The 25,407-nt window shown below is 31.8% G+C and overlaps 1 long non-coding RNA gene across 1 annotated transcript; it reads right to left on the bottom strand.

Moving 5' to 3' along the window:
• Positions 1-14,334: 14,334 nt before the first annotated feature.
• LOC128201572 (uncharacterized) lies at positions 14,335-19,124 on the bottom strand. Its single transcript, XR_008253297.1, has 3 exons — positions 19,015-19,124; positions 17,054-17,150; positions 14,335-16,910 (listed from the first exon to the last, which is right to left on the bottom strand). It is a non-coding gene; the product is annotated as an uncharacterized LOC128201572 (long non-coding RNA).
• Between the last annotated feature and the right edge of the window lie 6,283 nt (positions 19,125-25,407).

Below are 25,407 nucleotides of genomic sequence, written 5' to 3'. Positions count from 1 at the left end.
ACTTCCTGCAACGCCTTTGAAATCGTCATCACATATAGTAGGGGGTCGTCCTACACTGAGATTACCCGTACAAGGTTGCCACTCAAGAACCTTTCTTCCCCATAGGTTGTTTCCCATAGGTTGTTGGTTCTTCAATCTATGTGACCAGCTCATTTCCACTTCAGCTTACTTATCTCCCTCCATATATATAATGGCAATTAGCATGTATAACGATTTTATGATGGCTTAAGCTATACTTCTGGGGGGAAGGGATTGTCACTAATGAGGAGTTTAGTCCCCATTGCTATCAATATACCCTATCAGGTCGACCTCCATGCGGTTCACCCTGGAAACTATCGTGAACAAATTATCATTGAATTCGTTACAATGGGCTAACTGACTAGCCTTTTCCTCCTCACCTATCACCGCTCACTGGTACCGCGCTAGTGTATATCGATAGCGCAGGCGGGATAACCATGCCATTTTCACGCATAAAAAAAAGCTATAGTTCTATCTAATCCGCTATAAATTCCTTAGAAGAATAAATGTATTCGAATTAAAAAAGATGATTATATTTGTCACAATTCATGTAATTTTTTTGTTTTTGTTAATTTAAAATGCCAAATGAGGTGACGGCCAATTGAGATATCAATATTGTTTCCTTGATGGCTCATTAACATGCTACTGCTCTTTATGGGTCTCTTATTAGAGAAATATTCGAGTCTATAATTACTTACGCAAATCAAATATTAAATTAGGGTTTCCAGGTTTCCTTTCCTTGACACTAAATTGGGAATGATAATTTTTTTAACTACAATTATCTTAATTATATATTTAAAATACTGTTTCCAATACTCACCAATCTCCTCCCTATGCAGACTTACAGAGACGGTAGCTAGCCTTACATTGGATTTATTACTCGTAGTTAAAAGTAGTTCCGGAGGCCAACAGTAGTTCGAAACAGCCATTCTCAATAGATAAAGCGTCGAGACAGATTCCAAATACATTAGAAACTGACGCCTCAGATAACGGAGAAGGGGTGAAACTATTAAAAATTCCACAGGAGCGACGTATCGTGGTGTATTTTTCGGTACAGGATCGAGAGACGAGACTCGAGTGCATGACACGTTTATTAGAAATTTCGATGTACCTACGCTTTGAGGCGGCGAAAGATTTATCTCCAGTTAGTTGGTTTTTCGCGGTAAATCCACTCCAGTGGTATAAAATCACTAAGTTGTACTATTAGAGAATTTATACTCTATCTATTAAAAATACTTTCAATTGCTGTAGATACGTTAGAGGTATTGAGGGAAGTTACTTATAAAAAGTAGAACGTCTTACAATTTTAAACTATTACAGTGTTTCTCACTGTCTTTTTAATTGAGAATTTAGTGCAAAAGAAAAGGACAAAATACTTCAATAGCTAAAATAGGTTTATAAAAGGTTTGACGTTTTTAAGAATAAGGGGGTAAGTGCATAGTATTTTTTGGACTTTTTGAGCACAATGGTAACTTCTAAAGAGTGCAGTATATTTTAAAGGATGAAAAAAATATTTACCCCAATAGGAGACATGAAATATGTATGTGTATAAACATTTAACTCGATACGAAGAATGTCTAACACTTGTAAATAAACAGCGATTATTACGCCTTGTGTTGTTTATGTATACCCTCTATACATAAAATATTACGTATGTATATGTATTAACTATGTAATAAAATAATCATATACTACTTACATATCTTGAGAATACGCGTTTATACGTTATACAGGTATAGAGTAGGCAGGGGTGACAATACCCGGGATACCGAATCGTAATTCCTATTTTACAAATGGTCCACAATTTATACGACACGGGCGTGATTATTCGCAGTTCCACCATAAATTACCTGAGTTTACCCCGGACGGGATTTTACTTTTGGATTTATATCCGTAATTTTTGTAAATGTCGCTCTTGTTTCAGTTCCGTGTAGGGTTTCATTAGTTAATTATGCCTCGAGTTTGGCCCAGTTGGAAAATTAGATTTGATTCTAATTTGTCACTATATTATTATTATGTTTAAGGTAAAAGCAATTCTAAATTTAAAAATTAATTTACATTTATATGAACTTTTAATAATATTAAAATATATTTACTAATATATCATTCATAAATTACTATTTGAATACTTGTAAATAGTAATTTATATTTATTTTATGAATGTAGGTACCTACATATATACATAATAAAACATACTTATTTGTTTCAGATGGCGTCAGTTGTAAAAACAACATTATTGTCTCAGTTTTGTCTACATTTCTAGTTAAAGAAAGTTTAAAAATTATTTTGAAAAAATTTATGTTTATTTTCAGATTTTAAGTTTAATTTACAATTTTTCACATTGCTTATTAATCCCACTACACTTATCTTTTGTGGATAGTACAATATAAACAATGTAAACAATGTAAAATAGTACAATGTAAACCATAATCATTTAAAGTCATGATCGGGTTTAGACTTAAGAATGTTGACCTGTAGCTCATTTAAATATTTTAAATTTAGTTTAACTCTATAACATTAATTTATATAATATCTATTAATAACCACTGGTAGCTCTCAACATTCTTAAGTCTACCTTTAAGGGTGTTTCATCAATAAATTAGAATAAATAACCAAGAATAATTAAATAATGTGAACGATTCGATCGATAAATAGAATAATGGGCACGCAGAATGACACCGTAACGACATTGATATTTTATTGCTTCCTCTCTTGTAAATAATTTAAATTTATTCGATTAGAACGATTACAATCGATTAATTTATCAATACAAATTATTTATTTAACAGTGCCAAGCTTTTGATAATATTTATCTAATCCATCAGTATTTTAGATTTACATTCACACTGTTAATCTAAGAAAATCATGTCAGAAAATTGACAAGGATGTGACATCTGGACGAGTGGCGGTCCTCCACCGTGCGTTTTTCAAGACACTTTCTCCCACGCACAACCACTCTTTGGAATCAACTTCCAGCAGCAGTATTTCCGAATCGATACGACAACATAACCTTCAAGAAAAGAGCATATTCTTTTTTAAAAGGCCGGCAGCACATCTGCAATGCCGTAGGTGTTGTGGGTGACCATAGGCTGTGGTAGTCACTTACCATCAGGTGAGCCGCATGCTCGTTTGCCCCCTGTGTTGCAAAAAAAAAAACTAAGATAAACATATTTCGATAGGAATGCTAAACAAGGATGCAATATGCAAGTATGGTTAAACTACCTGTAGTGGTGTTTTTGAATATAATTGACATGAGGATCTTCTAGAAGAAAGCTTTAAGTTTTTTTTAAAGGGTCATTCATGTTTTGACACTATGCTATGAGATGACATTGTCTAAGGCAGTATTTTTCAGTGTGGTTCGCAACCCTCTGGGAAGTCCCCAAGCCTATAATACAATAGGGTCGCGCAAGGTTGTAAAACCATAAAAAACGATATTCAAAATAATATTTGTATTAATAAAATATAATCGAAGTCTGTTTTAGATATTTTATTATTTATTTTATTGTATTTATTTTTTATTTGTATAATAATAAAACATACTCGTTAGGAACCGTGGAGAGTAAGGGGTTGCAAAATATTTTTATATTATAAGGGGGTCGAGCCATGAAAATGTTTGGAAAACACTGGTCTAAAATACAGAATGCAGACTTAAACTTGTGTTGTTCTATAAATTAAAAAACACGCCTGCAAAAACAAACTATTTAAAAAATATATAGCCAGTATCACACAGAATGATGTAAAGACTTCAACAATAACTTATATATTTAAATTTGTTTAGTAATTTTGAAGTTATGGTGGAATAATGTTCATATACATAACATACATACATGAATCCTAAAACCATTACACTACTTTTTTGGACAGTTGTGTAATAATGTTCCTTTAATCTAGCCTTGAATTACGATAGTTTACAAGGATCAGGAAATACAAACTTCCTAAAAGAGATTTCTACCTAAATTATTGATTTTATCAGATTATTTTTTTATTATAACGACGAGAACATATGACTGCACCATCCTGAGCCAATATAGAGACGACATGGTCCATGAATACGACTAACCGAAAAAAGAACGTTCCACTCTCAACGGTTGGCCGCACTATGCCGGCTCACTAAGTGCCGATCATCAGACAAGCCAATAATTTGCAGAAAAATGAGCCTATTAATAAAAACAAAGTACCAATGTCGAGATAATATCACATACAAGGCGCGCCCGTCACGGTACGCCGCTCGCTTAATTTATAGACCAACGTGTTAATTGCAGCAATGAATAGCTAACGTTATGGCGTTGATGTTTTATCGTAACATCGATTTGTTTATGTTAAGAGGCGCTTATGTTAATTAGAGGAAGTTTGCTCCAATGGGCCCGGTATGCCGCAGCCTAATGTTCGTTGGAGTTGATGTGACACCGCCCTATAATTTTTATTGCGTAATTTAGTAATAAAATTAATATATATTTTTTTAATTTATTGTGTCGTCAACAACATTTAAATTAGACGTGTTTATGTCTCTCACTGATCTTTGACTCTGGCTACCGAAGTACCTAAGTGTTCTTTGGTAGTAAGATGTTTTATAGGCATGTATGCTACTTGCTTTATAATTAATACTGAATTCTATATGTTAATCAAAGTATAAAAACACCACAAAATTTTAAGTTTATAATTTATTGGTAAAATATGATAGTTTGAGCTTATTTTTTTTTATACAAATTAGAATGACAAACAAGCTGACGGCCCATCTGATGGAAAGTGGTAACCGTCGCCTATAAACATGAGCAGTACCATGGAAATAACAGAGTATACTGTTTTGCCCATGATACCTCCCATGCGTTGCCATTACTGAGGACTCAGGTGTTATTCCTCTGTACCCTGTAAGTTCACGCCATATCCCACCCTTCAAACCGGAACACAGCTATGCAAACACAATTGCATTACGGTTGAAACACGAATGGGACAGAGGTACCCAAGCAATCGACTTTTGTACAAAGTCTCCCTCTATTTTTTTAATGCATGATAATGAAATGGTAACCCCGCCTGCCATAACGGTATACGCTGGCGGGGCATCAGTGAAGGCTAAGAAGTGATGAACACACCTGGAATTGTCCATTCACGACGATAGTTTCCAGGGAGACCATGGGAAGATCGACCAGATAGTGTATATTGTTAACAATCTCTTCCCCATCGTTTTAGCCTGTTGTGAAGATTGATATTTAACACATTTTGTATCTACTATCTGCAAGTTACAGACTACCCACCCATATTAATATGACACCCATATTAATCCATATGTTCAAAAAATATAAAAAATATATAATACATAAAATTATATAATACTTAGACATAAAATTACACGGTAGATATAAGTAGGTGATGATGAACTTGGATGTATTAAAATTTATATATATATATATATATATATATATATATATATATATATATATATTGTTGGAAATGGTAACTAAAATGACTTGAATATCGCTAAAAATGTGTTTGAGATAAGTCTATTACAGTATAGGCAAATCATACGTCTACACTGAAAAGATTTTCTAAGAGATTGTATATTCATTGTGGTATGTATCTACTGATAATAATTCTAATAAGTAAATTTAAATCTATTTTCATACAGTAAATAATTATATTATAATAATTATATTTATTACAGTAAAACACATAATTCTAAAAATGTATTTTAATATTTTTATATTACATAAAAATATTCGATTATGTCTTTTATATTTTAACATTTATCTTTAATATATACTATTATAATAATTATTTTTAATTATACTGACATTCCTAGTTATTATATGCTAAGTTAGGCTCTATTCAAATCTTAATAAATACATATATGTAATAATTTCAATAATTCAAAGTGATAAATTACCTAAAGGTAATAAATAATAATAAATAAGTCCATTTTACAACAACACACAAGTTATACAACTTATAATAAATACAAGAAATACAAATGATTACATAGATATATCTTTATTTCGACCTTTCTCATCTACTTTATAATGAAATCATCCAGAACTCATCGCTTTAAAAAAGGCTAATAAAAATTAATACTTCGTTCAGTTTAACAGTACTGATAACATCTGAGAGTTAAACTGCAATTACACGGCAATTAAACATATAAACATGTTAATAAGATGCACCCTAACGATAATTATAGACTAGTCGAGCCATGTAAGTTATCTATTTGTATCACTTAGTATATTACAACATAATTTTTTTTTTATACAACTTACAATGGCAAACAAGCTGACGGCCCACCTGATGGAAAGTGGTAACCATCGCCTATAGACATGAGCAGTACCATGGACATACCAGAGTATACTGTTTCGCCCATGATACCCCCCATGCGTTGCCATTCCTGAGGACTCAGGTGTTATTCCTCTGTATCCTGTACATTCACGCCATATCCCACCCTTCAAACCGAAACACAGCCATGCAAACACAACTGCTTCACGGTAGAAACAAGAATGGGACAGAGGTGCCCAAGCAATCGACTTTTGTACGAAGTCTCCCTCTGGTAATTGCAATAGACCTTTTTTGTCTACAGTTAATTTTTTTTTTTGTAAAATGGTAAGTGAGTTATTGAATCACATGACAGACAGGCCAAACGTCACCTAGAGATATGTTTAATACTATTGATATCACATTACACCTACATTTATGATATAACTAGTTAAAGAGACTCGAAACAAAATTTTGTTTTAGGTACATTTCTGTTCATATTTCTTTGGGAAAAACATATTACGCCAAATAATAATTGGGATATAGGTAGGAAGATGATGACGATGATGATTTCTTTGGGAAAAATGTAAAGTTTCACTAATAGAATACTTTTTTTAAAAAATTCTTAATAATTTGAATTTTATATCCTGTATACGTAGAAATCCACAATTCTGTTGTTTACAAACTTACTGATTTTGAACTATCACCGATAAAATTGTTCAATTTTTATTATATTTAAAGGATTAATAGCTGACAACGAGACTTGTTCGCATAAATATCTCATTAGGCAAAGATTTATTGCTCAAACAGTCACGAAACTAAAAAAAAAGTTTATAAGAAACCATTTTGATAATTATTTTCCATCATGCGACTGTCTATTCGGAGCTTCCAGTTAATTTGCCTTCTTTTATTTTCAGTAATATATCATTTTATTAATGATGCCTAAATGAAGAGTTATCACGAACACTCAGATATTTTAAAAGGAATGCGTCATTTGGCTTTGTATTGTGCTAGTGCAGGTATTTTTTTTCTATGAATTTCTTATTTTTTTTATGCAATTTGGTTTAGTAAACAAGCTAAATCCAATATCAAGGTGATGAAAGCAGGAAGCCTAGTTCCTATGACAATCTAGGACTTAGCGTCCTAGTGCCGCTGTACAAGATCAGACCCCAAATAGTGCTGGAATTAAGGGTTGGAAGAAGAAGAACTATTATGGTAAACAAACTGACTACTACTGACTAGGTGGCTAATAGAAAGTGGTAACCGTAGCCTATAGACGTGAACAGTACCTTAGACATCAAAGAACATACTGTGTCACTCATGATACCATTCATGCGTTGCCATTCCTGAAGACTAAGGTGTTATGCCTCTGTAATTTCATTACCATATCATACACTTTAAACTAAAACGCAGTCATATAAACACAACTGCTTCATAACAAAAACACGAATGTAACAGAGATACAAAATCTCCCTCTTGTAAAATCTTTAAACCATAATTTAGATAACATAAAGTAACAACCATTGTTGAATTTTCGTGAAACTTGTGTTGTAGAAATAACGTTTAAAAGTTGAAGTCATTAACAACATTTTTTAGCTGCGTTTTTTTTTATACAACTTAGAATGGCAAACAAGCTGACGGCCCGCCTGATGTAAAGTGGTAAACATCGCCTATAGACATGAGCAGTACCATGGACATAACAGAGTATACTGTTTCGCCCATGATACCACCCATGCGTTGCCATTCCTGAGGACTCAGGTTTTATTTCTCTGTACCCAGTAAATTCACTAAGTTCAACTAGTGAAATATTTTTTTCCAATGAGTAGAATCATGTTAAATTCGACTAGTTTGTACTTACACTACTATTGTACACTACTATTGTTTGGCATATTCGAATTCGAAATGACAGCACGAGCCTCCCGCTACATTATTGTAGAACTAAAATTTTTGATATTTTTTGTATATTTATTTAAAAAAAAATACAGCAAGCTTAATTATTAAAAGAATAGTATGAAACCGATATGAAACTAAAATCTGTTATTAATTATTGTAAATATGTCTTATATTTTGTGCTCCCTCTTTTCTCTTATTACCTAACGTTATTTAATTCCATCACCAAAGAGAACTATAGATACCCAGCAGCTGCCCATTCGGCCGTGCGATGAGAAAAAAATGTTATAACGTATTACAATTTGTCCCAGATTATCCGATAAACAAATACCATACAGGAAAGGTGACATTCGGTGGGCATAAAAGTCAAAAGGTATCGCTAAACGTCCCAATAATTTATCGACGGCTTGACCTCGCTTCATTTACATTAAACAAATTGTTAATTTTTTGATAGCTATCATCCGGAACAGATGGTAGGAATCATAATCGACTAGTCCAATCAAATGTACACTCTAAATACATTTACATAAAGATTAATTTCGATTGTGCTATTTTGGAATTCTCGAAGATTTTTTTTCAGTTTTAAGTAGTAATTTGACGGTAAGCATGGCATGTGCCGTGGTTATGGGACAGGTTGACCATATGTGGCGCAATCTGTTGTGTATTTTATATCGATACTGTTTAAACTGTAATATGACAGTTAATCGGTTTTGTAAATTCTAATTTACAAGTAAGTAGTGCTACTTGAATAATTACATTTCATTATAATCGCTATATACTTGTAAGCATTTTGATAATATTATATGAAATACATACAACCTACTAGTTGTTACCCGTGGCTTTACATGCACAGTATCAATATTCTCATTTAAATAATTTCACGTTAAAATTTATTTATAATTTTTATAATTAGCAATAAAATGTAAAATAATAAATAAATAAGTTTAAATTAAAAACAAAAATCTTTCTTATCTTACGATTAATTTATAATATAAATCTATGTCCCTAATTTCAGCTTTCTAATATTATCTTAACAATTTAATGACATCCCACAGCTGGATTATGGTCTTTTTCCTTAAGAGTACGATATTAACCTACTGTCACTAAAATAAATGAGCTGTTTGGTAGAGTGTTTTAATACTAGTTTTCCTTCATGGGCTGGTGTGTTGGGCTTTGTTCTCATTTGTTTACTAATTTGACCATTACAATATTCTAATTATGAGATTTATTAAAGATTTAGATGCTTTAGATGAAATTGCTGCTTAATTACAAAATATATCTAAAGCATCAGTAAACTACATACTGACAAAGTGACAAAATCTTACGATGTTATATATAATAAAATTGTAATTAGATAATATTTATACATGAATATATAATATATAATTTTTCTTAATTTATATATGTAAGGGGTTTTATTATGTATATGAAGGGTCTTAATAAGGGCAATAGAAGCCAAATCAGAATAGAAATATAGTCAGTCTGTATATTTGTTCCGGTACCACGCAAAAATTACTACACCAAAATGGATGCATTTTCACAATTATTCTCTTTTTCTATTTTTATTTTTATTTATTAGGTTTTATCATTATACGCTTATTTCCTACGTTTGAAATCCATACGTAGAAGGTAGCGAGCAAATTGTTATATAAGTTTCTAGATATTCTGTTAATGAACTTAATAGTCTATTAACAGTTTCATATGTAGGATTCTAATTTTGAATTATGTGCACTAATTCTGCGTGGAACTGAAAACTACAACTGTTTAGTGCTCCGTAGGTACGTACTCTTTTTTTAAAAAAGCAATAAATATTATACTATTAATTTTATTATGTTAATATGATATGAAAGGAGTATTGCTAAAGTTTTAAAGCTGATTGTTGACCCATGATTCTTGCATTCTTGCATTCTTCTACAAATGGCGAAATAAAAGAGAAATTTGTAGATTACGTGTTTAAATTTGAACTTTATGAAACTGTTCTATAGAATGAATTGTTTTATACTTTTAAATAGTTGTATAATCTAAATTCGGTTTAAAATGCATTAACATTTATTGAAATTACGTATATCTTTTAATTTTTATTATTTTCAGGTGTGTCCTCTCATAACATGTCAAGAGAAGTCGGCAAACAAAATATTTATTTCATTTTCTTGGTTGGTAAAGGTCGAAACAGGTCTTATTGTAGGCCGTGTTCGAAGCAACACATAATATAACTCGTCGTCTCGCACCTTGTTCCCAACTACACAATAAAACGCCACTTCTAGCGTCTATCGTACATTTCAGTACTAAGTGGTATTCAAATATGAAAATTACTGAGCCGTAAACAAAACGCGTAACCCTTCCCATGTGTCCTTTACTTAAAGTGGGACATTTATTCGCACAAGCCATTACCGAGCGCCACTGAAAGTGCCATTAACATAAAAGAAGAGAAACTACTTTCAAACTCAATATCAGAATCTTTTGTGTCGCAAATCTACTCCGAAGCCCTCGGCTCGCGGCCATCCGTTAACACATTGATTATACATCAGGGAAAATAAAATGGAAACAGTGCCACGAAAAAAGCCGCTACAAACGCAATGATTTCAATCAGACAAAACGGTTCGCGTTTTTATGGTGGCGCGCCATCGGTGACTATCTCTCCGAAACAGATTATTTCTCATTTGATTTATGGCGGCAGAATCTTCCAACGATATTATGTTTTGGTCATCCATTCGATTCCTATTTGAATGCTGAGCGCCGAATGGGGTGGTATGAGACGGGGTGGCACTCGTACTATATTAATCTCAAATCCATTTGTTGTAATCTGCATTCGATACTGGTGGCTTAATGCGCAGACCTAAGGTCCAATTTGGTTTTATTACGGCAAGAGTTAGGACGCTTCAGAGATCGCCAACCGATAGAGGTGAGAGATGAAACAGTAGCATCGTATTCATTTCGCCGATGTATTGCTCCGTCCCACTCTAACGCCTGACGAGATACTGCGGCCCTAGTATGTATCAGATTTGGGTTTTATCGTTTTATTGCTTATTCTTTTTAGATTTTCAGCGGCGAAGGCATATCATTTTGTTTTTAATGCGAGGCATAAATAACTGCGCAACGAGTCAGTGACTTTAAATAATGGCGCGTTTAGGGAACACGCGGAAACGAACACTGTTTTGTAAGAATAGTATATCCAAGGACATTAATCATAGAGAAAGGATAAAAGAAGTCGTAAACTTGCAATAAGGCAAATTGAAGTAAAGGATTAAAGGACTCAGGGGTCGGTGCAGTTTTGTTTCATTTTAATATTAAATAAGTAGATTATTATATTGAATACTACTGAAAGTATTAAAAATAAATCAAACGAATGTAAACATATATTCCCGGTCAAAATAAGTATATAATATTTAAAACAAATTTAGTACACATCTTCACTTTTTATGTCTAAATATCTATAATATAATACAAAACAGAAATAAAATGTGAAGAACAAAAATTAAATATAAAGATAGATAGATACTCTTTATTGTTTCCTCCAAAAGATTACAATAGTAAACTTATTATAAATAAATATAATAAATATTAAAAATAAAGTACAATTTAAATGTTTGTAATTCCTGCCAGCGTACGTAATAGAGATATGTTATAGTTTTTGTTTGAAAAATGCATCCTCTATGTAAAAATAGTCTCTAAATAGAGATTAGTATTAACTTATTGATATGTAATTATTATATTTATATTTTTGGAAATTAATAAACTTGTAAAGATAATTATTTATACTTTTAGGGGTAAGAATCCCTGATTAATGAACAGAGAGGAACGAACTCTTATGGTAACCTTACATTAATAACATACGCAATTATACATTATTTGTTTATGCCAGTAAATTTGATTCGATTTTAGAAGCTATAGATTAGGAATAGTTATCTCTGAAAATAATTAATCTATACACATCAACATTGTCAATTAATGGGTCAATTTTACATTATTTTATTTTTATAACATATTTTTAATAATTTCTCTAAAGTTCAAAGAATATTGCCGCTCAATTTCTCAAAACTGATTTTAAAGAGCCGTGGGGTGATTTGCCTGAGTAAGTATTTTGCAGCGAAATATTTTGTCCTCGGTTTGCCGCATCTGGCGTGGGTCCAGTCGCCTGATGACAGCTTATGAATATTTTTGGCAAAATTCACCGCTTTTTCCATTGGCGGACACTTTATTTAACTTTTTGGGCAGAATCCGTAATATATTTGTCTATTGTATAGATACAATTAATAACACGCTGAATATATAAAGTTAACAATGTTTAAACTTTAAACGTGTCACATTGTTGTAGCTACATTATGTTTTACGTCTTGACCTCGGCGATAGAAGCGATAAAATTCTTATTCAGATGCGCGTAACCTCTCCTCACCTCCTGTTTACAACTAAAACAATAAGAGCTGGTTTGTACTATTCAGTAATAGATGTCGCTAAGCACCTATTCGGTGAGCGTTGTATTTATCTATGTTGATACCCCTCGCCACATGGGGCGCCACGATCGCCCATTGTTTCAAATCCAGCATCAGTCGTAGTTCGATAACGCATAAATTCAACGGGTTTTCGAATCTTTTGTTTTATCTCAGTAAAGTATGGACACTGCGAAGTGAGTCCATATGATGTCTTGTTTGTTTTGCCTTTATTAATGAAATATGTCGCTTGCCTCGGAGATGCGGTTTATTTTATTATTTTAGTTACCATTTGTTATCACGACTTTATCTGGCGTATAGAACTGGGATGTATCTTAAAGTAAATTATGGAGGTATTGTTCTGATCACATGTCTTACCAGAGACAATAGGAAGGTATAATTTTAGGTTTTAAGTAATAAATTTTGTATTAACGAGGAGTGATGGCATGTAAAAAAGCATCAAAGACCCCGACGAAGTTGTCACCAAAGTCGTGATTTCGTTTTAAATTATGCGAGGGTGTTTTTAATCCTGGAATATTAGAAGTAATGTCAACAGGATCTTAGCGATCGTTTCTTTCATGCACCTCTTGGATTCGGAGGGGTTGGAACTAATGAACCGGCAAAAACTTCCGCTATTAATAAAAGAAACTTCAGTTTGAATCTCCGTCTTATGATAGAACGGCTCGAGCCATTTCGAGTTGACAGGGTCCAATTTAATTTTCAATTTAAAAAGTACTTTTTAAATATATCTTTTAAATCAACATAATAACATAACATTGTTTCATTTTGTTTAATTCAATTTCTTAAGATTTTACGCACTTCTTTTTATTATGAAATATTGAAATAAATGAATTTACAAAGTAAACAACTATAACGTGTTTTTGCTCTTACTATTTATGTATTTTTTCTTTTATGTTTTTTTTATGTTAAGTTTACAGCTATTCTTACTACGTATCTCATTCTTAGTACTCCTTTTTTTTAATTAGATTCTGCTATTTTGACATTAATTTTTTGTCAGTAATTAAAGTAATATTAAACTTGAATTTAATATTCACATACTAATCTAAATACTAATATAACCAACACCGTACGCCAGATGCTAACGTGCAAAATAAATTCATTAAAGTCCCAACTAATTTTCTGTGAGAGCGGACAATTCGTCACGCGTCCTTTATGTCAACCCTTCAACGGTCGCGCCGGACGGTGGCGTTATGCCGAAATCCAAATGAACGCAATAATTGACGCTGCCCACTGACGCACTGCCTCTGTGCTATGCGTGTACGGATGGGCGAACAAAAAGGTATGGAGTATGTTTAGAATACTTGATTTGTAACCTTTTTAAGGCAAAACTTTACAATTTACTTTATTGATTTTAATTTCAATTCATAATTATATAAAAAAGTGTATACATGATGCACTTGACACCTAATGAAAGTTTTTATATAAACTATAAACTAAGCATAATTGTTATAATAATAGTGACAGTTACTAAAAAACCAAAGTAAAAAGAACTTTTTAATATTTAATATCTTTTTGATACATATTATATATTATGTAGTATATTATGTAGTATTATACATAAATATATTATATCTACATATAGATATAGATACACATTTTATACCAATAAAAAATCTTCATCAATAAAACAATGACACAAAATCATAAAAATGATCACATTATTGATATTTTACTTTTTATAAAAAGAAACGATCAAAATAATCCAAAAGGACATACATATAATTATCTATATATTCATAAACAAAACATATATACTGACTGGCTGACAAAAGAATTGTCAGTAATTGGCTGCCAATTCTTTTGTCAGCCAGTCACTGACAATTTTTGTTAAACTGAAGACTTATTATTAATAGTATATATAGGTTATGACTGCCATTTTACAATAACTCATCCATTTCATATACTCACAAATTAGACAGTCATGATTCATCTACAAAATATTATTTAAACAAATTGTATTATATGCTATTGTATAATACCTTAAGCGTTATATTTATTGTGTCATTATGCCGTACAGGTAAGAGCACTGCTTATCCTAAAGTACAGGATTTACCTATTTAGGGAACAGGGTTTCACCTATGTTTAAAGGTGTTTGTATCATTTACTTTGAAATAAACTAATATTATTATTATACATTTATATCACTCAATTATTTTAATTTTTTCTAACCATTTTAAAATTATATATATTTAAAGTAATTAGTGGAACATAAAAATAAAACAAGGTTTATAGTCGAAAGACAAAAAATATTTAAATGTTAATGACCCAATGAATTGTAACTCTAATTAAGACTGCAAAATATTAATACATGCCCTCAAATCTGTTCCAGGCCACCCCTCCTCTAACGAGCGAGGGTGACATAATCGTAGAAACAAATCTGGCTATTGGCGCTGGTGCTGCATGTAAATGATGATGATTAATTTGTTCTTCAAATGACAAGAAGGGTTAAAAGGCAAGGGTCGCTCCGTAATTTTGCCACTTGTTCGTGGAATCCGGGGTATTTTCGTACCCAGTTAGAATTTGCACGGTTTAATTTGAACAGTACTATTTTGTGAGCATTTGATTGCCTTTGTGATCGCGCCGAGTTTGATGGAGTACGCAGATATTTCCGGATTGAGAGTTGCATTAATTACAATTGTGAGGGAATTTCGTGAGGACTGTTGTAATATTGTGAAGGAATTTAAAGTTGCGATCGCTGTCTTTGATCCCTGTTAGGGTGGGTTTTAAGGATTCCGTTATGGCTGTATTTTAATCGAATTTGTATTCTTCATGATTACATTTTCTTAAGCGATATACAAATGGAGTAGGTTTCCAGTTTACTTGTATTTTTGTTTATGTTTCGCGAAATTTATTAAACTAGGTTATATATGTATATGTAGATTATATATGATAGAATTTGTGTATCAAATTTCATTTAAATGCATTCATCCATTTAAAGGAAATTTAGTAACAAACACCTTTTCAAACACTTATAATAAAAGTAGTAAACGGGTAAAGTAGAAAACTCTAATAGAATATTCTACCGTTGAAACTAAGCATTGTTCCCAACAAAAAGAAAAAAACAAAAAAAATATATCAAAATGTATAGTCTCCCATACTAACACGTAGCAGCCAACTGATAATTATGGGAATTTCTAAATTTTTAACATTTTTAGGCCATATTTAAAAAGAAAATCGATTTTAGTGTTAGAATTATATATATACACATATTATGAAAGAAAGCAAAAACTTTAGTTTTTATCCTGCATTAGTGAAAAAGTAAGGATTGTTGATTCACTACAATGTCCGTTCCCAAGCATATTATTACGAGATTGGGTCCACCACGTCTACAAGTAGACAATCCTTTACATCGATCGTGTCAAGTCAGCGTTTCCACGACATTTGCAATTTCTTAAAAACATTTGGGCCGCGCGAAGACCGCCGCCGACCCTTCGGGGCGCGCTTTCTGAACATTTCACTATTGATACGACCCATTTTTCTGATATTGATCTAATAAAGCTATTAGAACACGTATAAATGTAAATTTCAAAGATATTCATATGTATTCCGATATTTACCAACATTAAATTCCCGTTTTCTGGTATTCCGCATACCAATATATTTGAAGCTATAGAGTAGTTAATAGAAAAATCAAGTCAAGCGGTTCCGTAGTCGATTTAGCATTAAGAAAAGAAAAAAAAATATTCATAGACTCATGCAACTTAAAAAGTAATATAAATAAAAAGAAATTAAGTGTAGCAATATTATAAATCAAAATAAAAGCGAAGAAACTAGAAAATAAACTTAGGAGATATGTAACAAAAAAATTAGGATTTAAAATTAGAAGGCAAAGGAATAAAATATAAAAAACATCTATCGTTTCCTATTTAAATGAAGCCTAAATTCGATAGGGTTTTGACTTAATATACCCATTATAATATAACGTTGTGTATCATCGATCTTATAGTGGGTCTCCAATTAGTAAAGACTAGTTAACAGCTCATGGGATTTGTGTTTCTTTCTTGCGAAATGGAATTATTCAGCTGCACTCACAATGATCGTCCACTCTCGGATATTACGAAACCAAGTCTTTTTTCTGCGCTAGATCCTTCTCTTGCCAGCGATTTTGCTCATTATAGTTACGTGACATTTTCCCCTTTTCTATGATGAGCAATAATTTGAGTATTTACTTAGTCTGTAATAGAACTTCTACATTGATCTTCTTCTGTCCAACTTATTCTTTACATCCGTCATCAAGTGCTATATTAGTGGACACCAAAAACGTATTTTATAAAGTTTTGTGGTAATCCCAGATGTAATCCGCAGCATATTTTGAATCTGTGGAGAAAAATATGTAAAAAACTTAAAAAAGAATATTTATACGTATTTTAGATAGAATAATTTTATTGTTAATTATTTTACCCCCAATTTGGGTAGATCAACAAGATTGTAAAAGAATCGGTACATCTTTATATGGGTACCTACGGATCTCGAAGGAAGTCTATAGTCTGACTACCACGCTGGGCAAGAATTTGGCTTTGTTTTGAGTACGTCGATACATGTTTCTCATTCGGCATCCTGGGAATGAAAACATGACACATTGTATTTTTACACCGTTACCACATGGTTAATTACATTGAAATCGATTCTATAGACCCATTTCTCTAAACCTATCTCTATAATTAAAATTTCAATATACCAAAGCGATATCTTTATTGTACATACGGACCAATATGAATCAAATTTCTAATAGTAAAAGTCAAAATTATTAAATATCTAGTTTATGACGGTAGATAAAATAATAATTTCGTAAGACTATCAAATTAAAGGTTCAGCGTAATTGAACTACATATAATTAAAAAAAAATGTTACTTAGTATTTGTTGTAGCAAAATTTAATGTAAAAAAAAACAGTGTAATATGTAGATATTTAAATAGAATGAGGGGGGGGGGACAGATATGGGCGGAGATTACGTCACTACCGGGAAACGAGAGCGCGATGAGCGCCGGCGCGTACGCAGCGAAAAGTGTGACGGACATTGGAAGGATTTAATTAATTATTGTAAAAATAAAATTATATAGTATGTATGGAATCCCAGATATAATTCTATGGTTTTAGATGAGCTTGTTTGTTAATTTGATTTTTATGATGAAAATAAATAAATTAAAAAACAAATCGACAGGGTGAAATCGAAATGGAAAATATTCTTCGAAAGGAATGTTATACTAGTGAAACCGAGCATTTTTACTAAAGAAACATAGATCCGAATTGACAAAAAATCTTCAAATAGCGTCAAGCTGTTATGGGATTATTAATTAGTATGCGAGGCTTTATATTTGTCGTCGTTTTTTTTGTCCTATATCATATTTTGTTCTATAACATGGATAGATTCCCAGCTTTGCGTACCACTAATTCACCCTGTACATGATATTTACACGACATATTATATTCAGTGCCTACTTTTACCTTAATGTTTTGAACGTTTGATATTTTTATAAACTTACATATTTGTTTAAAGGCAGAACAGATTTGAATATTATTGATATAACGTGTATAACGTCATTAAGGATAGAATTAATACATTATAATATCTCTATCTTAAGTAACAATCGGATAAACCTGTGGACTATAGCTCATAGATATAAAAAACAATACTGTGTTCCACAAAAAAAAACTAACAAAACTAGCAAAATCAGTTATTTTGATTTAAAGACTAAACAGATTTTGTTATAATCTGTATGAGATTATGTAAGATATATTATCTTTTTATATAAAAAAAAGAACTTTCCAAATCGGTTTATAAATGAAAGAGTTATGAGGTAACAAATACTTATTAATAACTTTTGAAATCTTAAAAAGGTCATTAAACTATTATATAGTCTTTTAAATAATTTATTGAAGTAAATTTTAAATTTAAATTATTTTACATAAAGAAAAAAGTATTTCTGGTAGTAATAGTGGTGGTAAATCTTTGAGTGTTGGTAGTCACTATGGACTTCCACAAGATAACACTTAGTTCAGTAAAATATTCAAAAAAATATAAATGCTTAGTTTCCACGAAGTATTTATTTATGTATATGCTTTTGCACATTCAATTTTAACATAGATATTAGGTTATAACAAAAATGTACACAGGCGGACTTATCTCTTAAAGGGATTGTTATTGATTGTTATTTCTAATGTGATAGGTAGAGGTATTTATCGATTATTAATCATTATAGAGAACGCAATATACGATATTCCCACATTTTGTCAATTTCTGTAAAATTTATATTTTCTTTGGCATTTTAATATAAGTTTAATGTAAAAAAAAGTGTAATAATTAAATATTTAAATAGTAGAACACCTCCCCCCTGGTTAGTATGTTCACAGTTAAAGGCGGACATTACGATAGCATTTTTGAAATTAACTCATTAAATTTTATATAAAAATGTTTTGTTACCTTTAACAAGCTTTAAAACATTAGAAACCATTAGACCGGTGACACAGTAAACGTTTACCTTTAGTGAAATAACGATAAAAACTGTTTTCTAGTTCGTTAAAACTAGTGCACGTGCGATGAAGAGCACGCTCAACTTATTACTGCATTAGATAAACATCGGTTTAATTTTACAAGAAACGTGTAAACCTTTGTTTTAGTTAGCTCGGGGACTGTAACGACCTCTTTAATATTAGCGGCACGCTCGCTACCGGTTGTTCTGGCGTTTTTTGTTCTAAACCGAGCTACGTTTAATTGTTACGACTACACTATCACGAATATAATCTATGACTTCATGGGAACACCGTTTTGACTTTTGTCGGTGCAATTTGCCCGGAAAGCTTCGTGTTTTCTCGGTAATGAATGAGATAACGCCAACGATGATTGTGTGGCACGGTCTGTTTGTGATTTTTTATTTTTTATTTTTTATACATCATTACAGTGTATACGGCTATTGTTAATGTTAACACGAATGTACTTAATGACGCTGGCTCAAAGATAAGAACGGCGATTTTCGTGACGCGGCTTAATGTTTGAGAAAATACAAAGGCATTCTTTTATTATGTTTGTTACGTTTTTATTAATGTCTTTAAAGCGACCGTTGTAACGATGTAGTTAGCAATTATAAATAACAGTTATATGCAATAACAAAAATTATATATTTTAATAGAATAGTATAAGTGGCAACTAGCTTACATCTCGCTTGAAGAAAAAGAGCGTAACTAACAATAAAACTATTATTTGCACAATATTATATGCTTCAACATGTCTAAATCACATTTATTCCGTTCAATTAATCATAATTTATTCTGTTGTTATTATATTTTGTAATTAATTTATAAAATAATTAATAATTGGGTGGGATCTAAATTTCTTATAGTAAAAATGTTTCTCGTTGATTCTCGCTCTTTTCCGTTCGACGCTTGGATAAGCAAGCATCTCTCTGCGATTATAGTTATTTAGTAAGTAGTAGTGTAGTATTTTAAAAAATGCTTTAGAACTATAAATATATTCTTATCTATCTTCTTCATATACTGATGCATGTATATTAGGTAATACCTAGCCGAGTAATGAAAAGTATACGGAAGTCAATTCAGATATTTTGACAATTAAATTACAATACTTAGATTGTTCAAAAAACCATAAAAGGTCATAAAAATTATACTAATATTCAACTACGAAACTAGACTGAAATGGCCACCATTTTAAATAGGTCTAACAAAAATTTATGCATCCGATATCAATATATATATATATAGATAGATACTATATTATATATTTTATTGTTCGCTCCGAAAGATTACATTAATACTATGAAATAAGGAACTTAGATATTTCATTATTTTTTTTTTAAAGTTAAATATTATTTAAGCTATTTAAATTGTAAGTTTACATTACTTATGCATTACTTAGGAATGTTTTAATATGTCTTCTATTCGTTTTTTAATTACAATAATACAAAATTGAAACATATGTACAAACTCAGTTTCAATATATTTTTATACCAGCTAATATTTCATTATAATTAAATTGAATACATATTCAGTAATAAAGTAAATACTTTATACCGTTATACGTGAATTTGTACTTATTATTGCCATTTAAATAATTTCAGCTGGCCAGTTACTGAAATAACGAATTTATTCATTCTAAATGAACTGGCAGTAGGTACAGTCAAACAGAAGTCAAATTTGCGTATCTATTCATAACTATAAGAAGGATGGCTCTTACACAGTTACGTAATTTAATAGAAAATATTAAGGAAGCTCCTTCCAAAAAACTCTCCAGAAGTCCCTATTTTGTACCAAATTTGAGGAGATTGCTGGTTAAATATGCCATGCTTTTATAGCTCAAATTATGTTTGTCGCGATAATTTCATATGAGATATCTGAATGTATATTAAAAAACCTTCTTAATTCTGCATAACAAAACTTAGATAAGATAGTTATAATTGCCAATCATATCAGTGTGTTGTCTATATTTCATTAAAGTCTTTCTCCTATTCAATAATACATAAATTTTTTTCATCTATATTAACTAAGTACAAAAGGTTTTATACACATATTCCTTTATAATCATACTATGTCAATTATTATAATTTATATTTAACGAAGGTGGCCTAAACCCTTAACATCAGCTGGTGACACCCTCACACATAGTAATAGTAGTTATGATACTATAAGTTAAATTAAATAGAATTAAAAATTAAAGAAATTAATTTGGAATGTAATATAATTTTATTGTGTAATTACGTTACGGTGTGAGTGGCGTCCAGTGTAATGAGTTGCGTCGGCGGCCGCGGACGAGTTCCAGTATTCCGAGCGTATTCAGCCGTATTCATATTCATTAGGGCGCGAAGGGCTCGCTTGATTGCACAAAGAGCCGACTAATTTGCCCCCGCGACTCCGTCCGCGTGATGAGTTTAATTTATTTACACATGGCAAGCAACTTTGTGCGGAGAGTTAGTAAATTGTTGCGCGTTTTGATGGGCGGTTCGCGGCGGTGTAATTGATTGCGATGTTTAGAATATTGCGTTAAACTATCAGCCGATTTATCATTTCAGCTAATGGCAGTTTAAGTACCTGTTACATTATAATGTAAGCGGGTGATATCAGTATCTACTGTGTAGGTATATAAATATATACCTATATAATATGCTGTTCTTATCTAAGCTTGTGAGATGTGAGATTTTACCACAAATTTTTTGGTAATTATTTTTGCAGCCACTTACTCTTTACCTGCAGCATTATAAGGAGTCAGTGGATGCAGGTGGCTCAGGGACATTCTATATGGCAGTCTGTGGAGGAGGCCTATGTTGAGCAATAGACAAATAATGCCTGAGGATATGATAATGATGGTTTTTGCAGCCATTTACAAAATAGAAGATCTGGTTTCTCTATTCTCGTAGTTTATTTTGTAGAGAACAAAATGCTTTAATAAAGAAATGCCACTAAATATCTTTTCGTGATAGTTATATGCTAAAATTATTTTTGTATACACTTTCAATATATAGACTATTATTAAGTATACATTAATAAGTTTATGAGTATATATATTTAAAATTATTTTCTTTGAAGTAAATATAATATAATAAAATATAATTATCTAACAATTATTATAGTAAAAAATATTAATTATTTAGTTTTAATAATGATTTCAATTTACTTACTTTGTTTATATCAACCAATCTTTATAAAATGTCGTATATTATTTAACGAAGTGAAGGACGTAGTTTTTTTTTTATATCCTAGCCAGGACTAGTATTCACGGGAACATTACAGATTAAAATTTCTTATTTTTTAATATAATATAAATATTTTTTTTTTCACGTTTATAATTTTTTATAAAGTGGCTTTGTCCGTTTGTCACCTTATAGCGTCTTAACGGCTTAATCAATCACCATGAAATTCGGTATTTACAGTTTATGGGATAAAGATATAGAATATAAGCTACTTTTTACCGGTCAGTAAACATATCCCGATCATAAGGACAAAGTCACGTGTAAAAACTAGTAAATAATAAAATGTTGGACAATGACTATATATATAAAAATACTATGTTTATGGTTGCATTCTTCTGAAACGGCTCGACCATTTTCTATGAAATTTTTTATGTACGTATATTTGGTAGGTGTTAGAATAGGTCGTAAAGTATATTTCTAATCGCTAGGTAGGGTGTCCCTATCCCTAAATTAGATGATAGAACGAGGTTTGCCGGGTCTGCTAGTAATATTTTAATCAGAGGCGGATAATACAATATATAGCAATATCTATATATTTCAGTTACAATATCTGTATACAGATCCAATAATGGAGGGGAGGGGGAGAAAGGTATTGTTAGTAATGGAGTATAACAGCCCAATTGGTAGCAATATATCCTATCAGGTCGACTTCCATCGATGGGCTGATCAACCTGTTTTCATCCTCACCTATCATCCCTCACTGGACACCAGTGTATCTCGTATACCGATAGCGCAGGCGGAGTTAAATATCCGTCCGATATGGATGATATCGAAATAGGTGATGACCTTTTATCCGTCATCAAAATCTAGAGGATCCCAATATATAGATACCAAAACAGCATCCATATTACACACGCATGCACGCACGCACGCACGCACGCATGCACACACATTTTATTATGTTTTGTATATTCGTTTTAGCAAATTTTAATTTTAGCCTTAACGCAAGCTGTACATGGTGTCCGAGTTGGGGGCCCGAGATACAGATGTCTGATCTAGTTTAGGGTCCAGTCTCCCACAAGTTTTACAGACCATTTTAATTATACATATATAGTTGTATTTTTTTCATATAGCTGTATTTTCTGTAAAATTTGTGGAGAAAATAAATAAAATAAATAAATAAAAAATTACCTATGCCTAATTATAACTGTTACTACTTAAATAATAATAATAGTTTACTCCATACAAAATCGCCGTGTGTTGACCTTAAATGAAATTAATTCAAAACACAAACACCTATTTAACATTAACTTTTTAACAACCACCCACATACAATTACACTACTTGATGTAGGTATACATAGATACTGAATAATAAACAGTATATATGTATAAAAACCTCGCAATAGATAATACGCTGCCTAAATACATGTAAATGTAACAATGCAATAGTTCGCAAGCATGGGTGGGTCGGCTTAATTATTGAATTAGCATTTAAATTATTTTGGTAGCCGTTCATTTGTAACTAATACAAATAGCGAGTCGCATGAATAATGCCTGTTACAAGGAGCTTAGAATATTAGGTAGCGGTGCGATACGCATTTATGGGAACAAATAAAGACCTTTGTTGAAAATTAGGCATTTATATATTTTAAGGGAATTTGATGGTAAAGGGATGGGTAGCAGTGTCCCTGTTAAAACATCACTAAAAACCTAGTTGCGGTTGCCAAGCGTGGCAACTACTGGCAAAATTCTCCTAAAAGGGGAAAGCTTATGTTTAGCAATGAATAGTTAACACCTAATATGATGATATTAATTAACTGCGGTTGCCAATCCGCTTGCCAAGCGTGGCAACTACTGACAAAACCACCTACGGGAGAGGCTTATGTTTAACAGTGGACAGTTAAAGGCCGATATGATGACGATGATATTATTAGAATGTTATAAACTGAGAAATTGTTTGGATTGATACTTACTACTGAATTTCACCGTCGTACAACCTGCTACAAAGTAAAGTTCTATTCCAACCATTTAGATGAGTGGCGGCCTACCACCGTATGCTTTTCAACGCACTTTCTTCCACGTACAACCATGCTTTGAAATCAATTTCCAGCAGCAGTATTTGCTAACCGATACGACATTATAACCTTTAAGAAAAGAAAATATTCTTTTTTAAAAGGCCGACAGCAGTTCCCTCGGTATTGCGAGTGTTCCTGAACTACGGTAGTCACTTACCATCAGGTGAGTAGCATATTCGTTTACTATTTTGCCATTATTTCGTACGCGTGGATTTCAGAAGAAGAAATTCTAATAAAATAAATCACTTCTAGATGACTTTTTAACATTAAATATACACTATTTTTTAAATTAGACTTACAGTAATACAACTACGATAACCACATTTAATTTAATGCAATTGTTTTAAACGTGATGATGACTCCTAATATCGTTTTTTTCTTAAATATCTCCCAAGTACAGACATAGTCTAGTTACAATTTATACATAAAACAGTATGTAAAGTACTCTTAGTGTTTACCAAATTTCATTCAAATCTGGCCAGACGTTAAAGCATTATTGAGTAACAAGCATGCAAACTTTCACATTAGTAATAATAGAAGGATTTAGGAAGTAAGGATAAGGGCTTCTTTTAAATACTATGATTTATTTATTTTTTTATGCAATTCAGAATGGCAAACATGCTGACGGCTCACCTGATAGAAAGTGGTAACTATCGCCTATAGACATGAGCAGTACCATGGACAACACAGTATACTGTTTCGCCCATGATACCCCCATACGTTGCCATCCCTCAGGACTCGGGTGTTATACCTCTGCACCCTGTAAATTCAGTTGATTAAGTATAATATTACAACTATTCTCACGCCGTATCTTCATAATTCCTACACCCTGTGTATGACGCACAGATGTACGTGTGGATCCGTTACGAATATAAAGTAGTTACCTACTGGTTACTATTTTTAAGTAAAGGAAAGCATTATGTGAGTCAGGTCAAACAATATCCTTTTCACATAAAGCAATCAGTGACAAAAGTTTCCTACGTTTGTGTCGGTGATCAGTCTGCTTTATAAATTATTCTAGTCTCTAATTGAATGTTCGTTTATTTTTATAAGCGACGACATTGATACGAAGCTATTTTATTTTTTTATTCACTTATCT

The sequence above is a fragment of the Galleria mellonella genome, unplaced genomic scaffold (genome assembly GCF_026898425.1).
Source record: "Galleria mellonella isolate WM207_F2 unplaced genomic scaffold, CSIRO_AGI_GalMel_v1 utg55, whole genome shotgun sequence".
In the NCBI taxonomy this organism is placed as follows: Eukaryota; Metazoa; Arthropoda; class Insecta; order Lepidoptera; family Pyralidae; genus Galleria; species Galleria mellonella.
Note: the sequence above shows the minus strand (reverse complement) of the source record. Positions and strands in the feature narration are given on the sequence as shown.